Source organism: Vombatus ursinus, unplaced genomic scaffold (genome assembly GCF_900497805.2).
Source record: "Vombatus ursinus unplaced genomic scaffold, bare-nosed wombat genome assembly UNPS02014821.1, whole genome shotgun sequence".
Taxonomy (NCBI): Eukaryota; Metazoa; Chordata; class Mammalia; order Diprotodontia; family Vombatidae; genus Vombatus; species Vombatus ursinus.
Window position 1 is genome coordinate 36,510,162 of NW_020954599.1, and position 10,636 is coordinate 36,520,797.

The window sequence follows — 10,636 nt, forward strand, 5'->3', positions numbered from 1 at the left end:
GAAAGAAAGAAAGAAAGAAAGAAAGAAAGAAAGAAAGAAAGAAAGAAGGAAAGAAAGAAGGAAGGAAAGAAAGAAGCCCATCCCTCAGTTATAGCCAAAATGGTCAATGTTTGTTTATAGCATTTTCTTTCCAACTGAGTTCCTCCCATCCAGATAAGTGGTATAATGCATAGAACAATGGGCCTGAAGTCAGAAAGACCTGAGTTCAAATTCAACATCACTTTCGTGACCCTGGGAAATGATTTCTGCCTACTTCAGTTTCCTCAGCTACAAAATAGCAAAATAATAGCACCTAACTTAAAGGACTGTTGTGAGGCTCAAAGGAGTTAATATTTGTAAAGTGCTTAGCACGGCGCTGACTGTATGTTAGAGACTTAATAAATGCTTGCTCTTCTCTTCCCTCCACCCCTTGCATTGTCAAATATGTCCAGTGTCTCATTATAAACAAAGAAAATCAGTGTCTCTTATGTCTTATGACAGTGCAGGTGGTGCATTGGGAAGAGATGTTGATCTCTCTTTGGAAACAGGAGACCCAACCTCTCCTCGGTTAGGCCTGAGGTACAGGGTAAACAGTGGACATGGATATCTTTTGGACTTTTCATAAGGCAAGACAGACATATTATTATGGTACCAACAAATAAGAACAAGATTCCACAAATAAGAGAGACTATAAGCAAACAATTATAATTTTATATATACATATATATGCAGGTATGTTTATACCTGGGCATATACACATATGTATGTGTGTGGATAGATAGATAGAAGAGAGATAGATAGATAGCAACTAGGTAGTGGAGTGGATAGAGTGCAAGACTTGGAGTCAGGAAGACTTATCTTCATGAGTTCAAATCTGGTCTCAGATACTTACAAGTTGTGTGACCCTAGGAAAGTCATTTAACCTTCGACTCAGTTCCTCATCTGTAAGAGGAGCTGGAGAAGGAAATGACAAACCACTCCAGTATCTTTGCCAAGAAAACCCCACATAGGGTCATAAATAGTTAAACATGACTGAACAATAACAACATATACACACATAAGTATATATGCATGTATATATATATATATATATATATATATGTATGCATATATGTATTGTGCACATGTATGTATGTATGTATATGTGTGTATAGTCACTAGATCTAATAGAGGTATCCACACGAGGCAAACAGGAGTTGAGCTGAGGTACAATTATTATCCTACAGGATATTCACACTATACAGGAATACGGCTGCCACTCATTCTCACAGATGGGGTACCATGTGCTTTACTATAGAAGGTCATTTTTAAATGGGCTATACATAACTTTACCATGCTATATTTAGTTCAAAAGCAATAATATCTTTGCCCAATATGCTCCTACTGTTTGTCAAGTTTGCCTCATGACCCTGAGACAAGTTGAACCCATGCAGAAGTCTCATACGTCCTAGGTTATGAAAGGTTAGAAATATTTCAAAATTGTCAGATCTATAAGAACACAAGTCATTCCTCAGTTGATAAATGGTCAAAGGATATGAAAAGGCAGTTTTTCCAATGAAGAAATCAAAATAATTTATAGTCATATGAAAACATGTTCTAATGCAAATTAAGACAACCTTGAGATATCATTTTATACCTACCAGATTGGCTAAAATGATTGAAGGGAAAACAAAAAATGTTGAAGGTAATGTGGAAAAATTGGGACACTAATTCATTATTGGTGGAATTGTGAACTGATACAAACATTTTGGAGAGTAATCTAAAATTATGCCCAAAGAGTTATTAAATTGCCCTTACCCTTTGACCTAGCAATGCCACTACTAGGTCTATTTCCAAAGACGATTAGGGAAAGAGGATAAAAATCTATATGTTCTAAAATGATTATAGCAGCTACTCTTTGTGGTGTCAGAGAACTGGAAATTGCAGGGATGCCCATCAATTGGGGAATGGCTGAACAAGTTGTGGTATATAATTGTGATGGAATACTACCGTGCTGTAATAAATAATGAGTTCAATGATCTTACAAAAATGTGAAAAGACTTGTACGAAATAATGAAGAGTAAAATGAGCAAAACCAAGAGAACATTGTATGCAATAAGAACAATACCGTTTTAAGAATTACTTGGAGTGAATAAGTTATTTGACTATTAAAAATACCCAAATTAACTACAAAGGACATATGAAGAAAGATGCTATCTGTGTCCAGGGATAGAAGTGATAAACAGACATATGTACACAGTAGTTTTACATACTTACATACACACACATGTGCATGTGTGTATGTGTCTAATGGTGGCCATTTCGAGGGTGGGGGGAGGGAATAAAAAAAAGAAAAAGTAATTTATATGATAATTTTGTTATATATTTAAAAAGGAGTAGCCAGTTATACAAAGTAGGTTTGCGGTTTCATGTACAATCATCTCTTTTTATTATGCTATGTTATGGAAATGCTTTTCTTTATTCCATAGATGAAAAATAAAGTATTTTAATTGCCTTGTGGGTATATAAGATATCAGTGTTTATGGATCATACCCACTGAGAGAAATATACAGTTTATTAATAGTTGGAGAACCTGCTACTGTGGTGAGTAAGAAGTTTCTCTTCATGTGGATGCCCTAGTTTTAAAAGCTTTCTTTCCAATTACTTATCCTATAGCAACATCTATGGCAACAGACTATATGGGGTCTGCCATTTTAAGATGAAGAAGTCATTTTACTCTAATGTGAGAAAATCTCAGGACACAGACTATATCTAGAGAACGTGTACAGGTGCACAGTTGCATAATATTTACCTTCTGAATGGGTTCAGTTTATTGGGATTTAGTTTAATGAAGTGCTCAGGCTCTTCTAGGGACTCCCTATTTCAATCTTTTCAGGCACTCCTCATCTTTGGGGTAACTTTCCTGCCTTGTTTCTTTGCCCATACTCTCACCACAGTCCAAAAGCTGAGCAGTTTCTTTTATCTCCTTTGGTCATTGGAGAAGCAAGATGCTTTTTGGTCTGGGTCCCAGAACTACCTCTTGGTTCCAGATCAAAAATGCTCTTCATGAAGCTACCTGAACCGTCTCAGTAACATCTCTGGCTTCTGCCCATAGAAATCCCCTGAGCTGCTCTTTTCTTTGTTCTCTGTATACATTCTGCTTCATAGCTGTGGCCTTTAAACCATGTTTATCTATTTGTGCTTTTCATGCTCTCCTAGCAGGATAACAAGCAAACCACATCATAGAAATTCAGCACATCCTTTTGGGGAGAAAATGTCCTGGACATAAATGACTATGTTCAATATTTATACTTTATCTTTTTTTTTCAAAATAGTAGACTGTTTAATCTCAAATAAGCCATCCACCTGTCTTCTTTTTCCTTCTTTGGAAACTCAACATTCCTTTTAAAACTCTGTCCTTGGACCATCATATTTAACTATATTTAATTACAAATTAGAAAAAATTCCAAACACAAATCAAGATTTTTTTTTATTTTCTGCTATTTTGGATTATATTTATCACTTATGCCCTCTCGGTTTGTTAATAATTAAGCACTTTCTACATTGGGATTTTATTTAAGCAGAAATTAAGAAACTTCTAATTACCCATGAACTTTCTAAACCATCTTTATCTGCCATTATTCTAGTATATAAATTCCTGAATGTGCACAAAGAATGAAATTATTATTTGTTGAGAATTCATCTTGAAATTCATAGGATAATATGTTAAATAAGTAGTCAAATCAGGTAGCTCCATCTTGGAAAGGATGTAAAAATGCATAAACGTATGAGTGTGAAAGAGAAAGAAAAAGGGCAGGACAAAAAAGAGGAAGCATCCTATTTTTCTTTCAAATAGATCATTAGTCACAATAGAAATATATTATGAACAACCTTGTAGTATGCATTCATTACTTAATAGACACACACATGTGTATTAAAATGTCTTTGACTCATGAGAAAATCATTCAATTACATGAAAGAACCATGTAAAAAGGACAGAAATTGAGATTTGAAGTATATATCCTTCCCAAATCTCTGTTTCTAGCCTCTCTATTCATTAACTATTAATTATTCCAGTGTCCATGATTATAAACACTTAAAATGTCATGTCATCTCTTCCTATCTCATTTTCCATACTTCAACATTTACTGAAATTTCTACATCAAAATTTGCCTCTGTCAGTTTAATTGTGAACAAATAATGAACTGTTTTGCAAACTGAGAGGAAAACTCTATTCTGGAGTAAAAATACTTAGGAGTCTAAAACAATCATTCTCTAAAAATACCAGAGCTCTTAAAAGGCTAGAACATGGAAAAAGAGCTGAATGTGGAAATTTTGAATTTAATTTAGAGGTAGTAGAAAATAAAATAAAAAACTGTAGCAGAGATTTAACTTTGTTATTTGTTAACTTTGAAAACACTATTTTAATGCCTACGGATTTGAAATACTACTAAGTTCTTGAACGTGCACAAAAAATGAGATTATCATTCGTTGTGACTCCACTGGAGAATTCGTCTTGACATTCACAGGAGAAGAATCTGCTCCGTATTGTTTCGATCAAAATGCAACTGTATATACATCTGCAACTGCATCCATACCTCCAGGGCAGGTCTATTTGAGGAAAAATAAGTGTTTGAAAATACTTCTTATAGTTCCATAACATTTATTTTTGCTCTGGGCAAGTCTATATGGGAAAGACATTTTAACTGGTTTTAAAAACCTATTCCAGATTCTATATTGTCACACACACACATTATCTGAAAAGAATGAAAAATGTCTTTTAAAATCCTGCTCAAGGGGTAAACTACAAGTTTGCTTTTCCCTGACATGATTCACTTCCCTTTCTATATATACCCACATGCAATCCATAAAACAAACCAGATACTATCAAAATCCAGCAAAAAGCACTACGATACTATTTGCAATGTGGGTATGCCAACATGGTTTCACTTTATATCTTTCCCTAAGGCAGTAAACCTATGTGAATGTTCTAAGACACAACTACCTATATTGTTGAAACACAAATCATAAACTCGTTTCCAGTCTATGATAAAAAAGAAATAGTTATTTAATACAATTCAAAAAAGCATTTATTAAACACCTAACCAATGTGCCATGGATTTTATGCTGCGTATTAAATATATATAAATGTAAAAGTAAACAAGAGAAGTCAGGGGGATTTCTCTAATCTGCTCATCGGAATGGCTCCCATGAAGGAATTCCTCAACTGGGCAGTTTAATTAATAAATACTTTATGTAGAAAAAATATAGTAAGAATATCGATATAGCAAATGTCTGTTACTTTATATATTAATATGCAATGTTAAATTATGTTCAAATGTAAATCCTATGAGTTTTGAAGATTGAACATATTGATAGGCATACATAAATTTGTCAGGGGGCCCTCAATTGCCCCAACTGTTTTTTTTTTCATGATATAAAAATAAACCCATGATATTCTGATTTTGTGAGATATAACTGTCCAATTATTTGCTTTGGTGCCAAAACCAATGTTTTACTTTATTCTTTCTCTAAGTGATGGCCTCCCTCCATAGACCAAGTTTCATGGACTACATAAAATAAGCCTACAAAAGTCTAATGTTAAATTCCATGTAATTTGATTTCCTTGTTTTCCTACTTAGAGTTAAGGGATTAATTCCATTTTTTGATGTACTGTTTTGTAATTCAATAAAATCAAATCCATGTACATGTAATAGGCACCGAGGGTGTCCAGAACCCCGTGATAGGAAATGGAGCACTGTTTTAAAGCTGAAAACATTAATTCTTTTCATGCTGATGTAAAGTGTTTGTTTTTATCACCCACGGTATCAACAAATATTTTCTAAATATCCAATATATGCTCATCATGACGAGGGATTCAAAAAGATGAGACAAAGTCCCTATCTTCTAGTATCTTAAAATCTAGTTAGAAAGATAAGAACTTTACACATTTAACAAAACGGTAAAACAAGGTACCATGAAGGAAGAAATAAACACCAGATAAATTGGATGGGGTCAGAGGAAGTGCGTGTGGCATGGAGTCTTCCCTCCTTAAAAAAATCAAATAGAGTTTCAGAAGTCCCTGTTTATAATCTATGCCTCAGGCTACTGGAGAGTAAAATTGGTTATGATCAATTATGATGGACTAATGTTGATCCAGTTGTGTTTTAATGGAAGTGACACAAAAGTGACAACAAAACTTGTTCATAAGCTATCAATGCTTAGTATGTCCATATTCCAATACTCGGAGAGTTCAATTTTCTTATCAATGTAGTTTTTCCTCCATTGATGCTGCTCACAACTTCTTGATTTATTAAACTCTCAGTCTATGGGTACTCCTGAGAAGGTTGCCAATTGGAAATTCTCTCAGTCAACTAGCATTTACATTCACCGAGTATTTCTCTAAGCACTGAGGCTACAAAGAAGGGTAAAATCACATTCCTTGCCCTCAAGAAGTCACATTCCCAGTGCAGATTCAATATGCAAATAATTTGTTTGTTCAGGCCTTTCCATAAATATTCCATACATGATCTATCTATTATGCCTTCCACTGGATCTTTAAAAATTTTATGGACATAAGTGTAGGGTTATACATGTATTATGGTACATACTTACTACTTCTACTACTACTATGAGTGACTAATGAACAAAATCAGTAATTCAATACCAATCCAAATCTTTACTACACAGGCTGAAGAAGTAAAGAATACATAATCAACAAAATCAATAATCATTTATTAAGTAACTACTACATTGGCAGGCATTGTGTTAAGCACTGGAGATACAAAGAAAGTGGCAGGGGGTGGGGAATCAATGCTCTTGAGGAGTTCACTGTCTAAATGGAAGAAAAAAAACATGCAAAAAACCTACATACATACTTACATACATAGAGAGAGATACAGACATAGAAAGAGAGAGAGAGAAGGAGAGAGTGAGAGAAAGAGAGAGGGAGGGAAAGACAGAGAGAGAGAGAGAGAGAGAGAGAGCGAGAGAGAGAGAGAGAGAGAGAGAGAGAGAGGATAAGTTGCAGTTAATCTTAGAGGGAAGGCATTATAATTACAGAAAACATGGAAAGCCTTCTTGCAGAAGGTGGGATTTTAGATGGGGCCTGAATGAAGCCAAGAGAATAGAGATAAGGGGGGAGATAATTCCAGGCATGAAAATAAAAGTCAGTGAATATATGTGCATTCAGGAGATGGAATAAGTGGCATGGTCAGTGAACTGTCAAGAGACCAATATCATTGAATTATCAGTATGTGGAAGGGAGAAAGAAACAAGAAGATTAGAAAGGTAGGAAGGGTTTAGGTTGTGAAGGGACTACTAAATATTTTGATCCTGGAGGTAACAGGGAGCCACTGGAGGTTAGTGAAAAAGAGAAGGTGTGTGTGTCACGATCAGAGGTGAGAGAGAACTCCAGGAAAAAAGAAGATGTGGAAAATCACTGATCCTCTATATCACTGGTACAGGAAGTTCAAGACAAGTTAGAACAAACAAGAAAAAGAAGACCTGAGCACCATTAACATAATGAACAACAGAAAACTTGACTACCAAAGGAGATAATTCAAACCCTGTCTCCTTTAAACAAGTAGAAAGAAACAGGGCTGAAAAAATGCATAATTATTTGCTCAAACTATGCCTATCATTTAACACAGTTCTTGGACCATAGTAAATACTAGTTTTAAAAAAAACATCACTCTATTATCAGAAGATGATTCAAAAAGATTATGAGTTATAAAAATATTTATCAAACAATAATCATATCACTGAGCTATTATAAAGCTGATAATGGTTTCTTTTAATATAACTGAAAGTGGTTTAGCCCCAAATGGTGGCTATGAAATGGCTAAGATCCATAAGTAGAATCAAAAGACCATTCAGAGGGGAGGGAAATCCACATTCACTCAAAATATGACAAACAAGTCTTAAAAAAAGGTCAAGTTACACAGATTTATTTGTAATAACAGAGAAGATGGTGATGGCAATTCAATATCAGGTCATTACGACCAGAATTTAGTGAGTTTTTCCTCAAGGAACACATACTTACTGAGTAATATATACTTTTCAAGGAAATATTACAAACTGTGCAGCATCTCATGAAAACTATAAAAATGTAGCATTCACCAACAACCCAGTACGGTACCAACTATGTTCCATTATACGAATATTGGAAAACCAGGTTTTCCCTTTCTTTCTATCCCCAGTGCTTAACACATAGTAGGTGCTCAATAAATGATTGTTGACTTGATTGATGTCTTTTTTTTTTATTTCTTCAAGGTACCAATACTATCTGGTAGCAAGAATTGTACACCAAAAACATACATTCATTCATAAATTAACAGAGGACAAATTTCCATATTATAAATATAAGAACGAAACTGTCTTTTCAATTCAACAAATAAATTATACCGAAATTGTAAGATTATTAAAGGAAAAAAATGTTGCTCATAATCATCTGGACATAGCGCTAACATAATGTAAGAATGATACTTTTTTTTTAAATGCCACTGTACCAAATATTCATGATCTCCAAAATACCACGGGGGAAAAAAACCTTTCCAAATATAGAGATCTAAAGGAAGAAATCCAAACTACGTGGAAACAGAATGAACAGATACTGGACCTGCCATCCTGTAGGCTACTGAAGTTATCCCAAAGATGTTTTCAGGGAATTCAGAAAAGATAAATTACAAGGACAGCAACTTGTCCCAGGGCTATTTTTTTTTACCTGAACTCCACTAGGGGGAAAAAGATGAGAAGAATGAGATGGTAGGAGTTAGTCCACTATAATGCCCAATATATACCAAAAGATTTTCATAGAATTACTCTTAATGAAGAAACCTACCTCTTTCTGCAGAGCAGAGAGAGAAAGGGATATTAGGTCCTAATGTTGCATATACTGTAAAAGAAAGTACAGAGGTTTTTTGTTGGTTTTGTTTTTGTTTGTTTTTGTTTTTTTCTTAATTTCTTTTCTTTGTTGCAAGGAAGGATTCATTAATGTAGAGGGAAGATACTCCAGAAAAGACTATATAAATGAAGATAAAATCATTATTTTTTTAAGTTTATTTTCTTTTCATGTCTTATCATACACCTGATTCATGTACAACCCAATTTCTAAAGATTTTGTAGAAAATGATTAATCATGTAGCTAATAAGTACCAGAGTCAGTACTAGAACTGAGGTCTCCCAATTCGTCCAGTGTTCTCATCTGTGTATACTATACATTTGCTCGGCCATTTCTTATAAATTGCATTCACAAAGATTGGAGCCATCTTCATGCTTCATACAATAATTACACGTAAAAGCTCCTAAATACTTTGGCCATTTGTCAAATTTGATCTTCATGGCAACTATTCCTTACTCATTCTCTTCACCTGCTGAAGCAGTTATGAGATTTGGCTGATGAGAAATGAAAGGAACTCTTTGGTATTCACTTCCTTCTCTATACCATATTCGTGGTGCCCACGGCACTCAGAAAGTCACTACTGATGTCTGACATGGTATTCTGAGAATTCTTGCATCAAGAAAACAAAATCTATTGCCCAAAGCTATGAACTTATATTTTAGGACAGAGGTGTGAATTTCAAACAGAAACAGGGGCCATTAATCCTCACATAAACATCCTTGTGGGCTGTGAATTGGGTTTAAAAATGTGACTTTATCTGTTTTATTGTACTTTTATTTAGTTTGTTAAACATTTCCAAATTGTATTTTAATCTGGTTCAGGCTGCATTCTGGAGGTTGTGGGCTGCATGTTTGACAACTCTGTTCTAGAATATTTTATTTATTTCTACTCTGACAGAAAGAACACCAATGCCCAGACTGCAATCTGAAACAATACTTAGATTTTTGATGGTCATACTAGTTCCATTATTTCTATTGCTAACTTGTGATATAGGATGACATCATAGAATCAGTTGATATGTCTATGGCCACAATCACTTTTGTTTTGTTTTGTTTTTTTTTAATCAATGATAGCAAAAGCGTTTTTACAAGCACCTGGGATTTGGGAAGGAAAATATATGTTCTGAAGGAATTGTAGCAAAATAGTATAATCAGTAAATATTTGAGAACCACCTGTCTTCTTAGAATGAATTAATTTCAGTGAGAACTTAAAACACCCTTTCAAACCATCTAAAGAAATCAAAATTGCCATTCACAGATAGCTGCTCATGGAGTCAGCTATTACTGTGTGGCTTTGGGGTATAAGAAGAGAGAGTTGCATTCCAAAAAGCAATGTGATGCTATGAACAGGCTCCTGGTCATAATCAATAAAAATGGATCTAAATCCTATGTCATTATTTGATAAAATGAAAATTTGCCCATGCCTGTACTGAGCTGGACTATTGATGCTAAATAATCCATCACTAACAGGGAGATATACTTAGCACAACATCTGGTACATAGTAGGTACTTAATAAATGCTTCATCACTCAAGTGAAATGGAAACTTTAAAAATTTTTAACATTTCCTAGAACTTTAGTTATTTATTGGATTCACTGAGAATATATTCTAGCTATAGATGCATCCAAGGAATGAGGAAAGACTTTCATTTGTGCTTTAACTCAAACATGGTCCACTACATTGCAAGGTAATGATGTCTTCTAGTAATAATTGATTAGACAAGAAATCCCATAGAATGTCAGTGAAATTCTACCAGACACAGGATATGTCAAGTCCT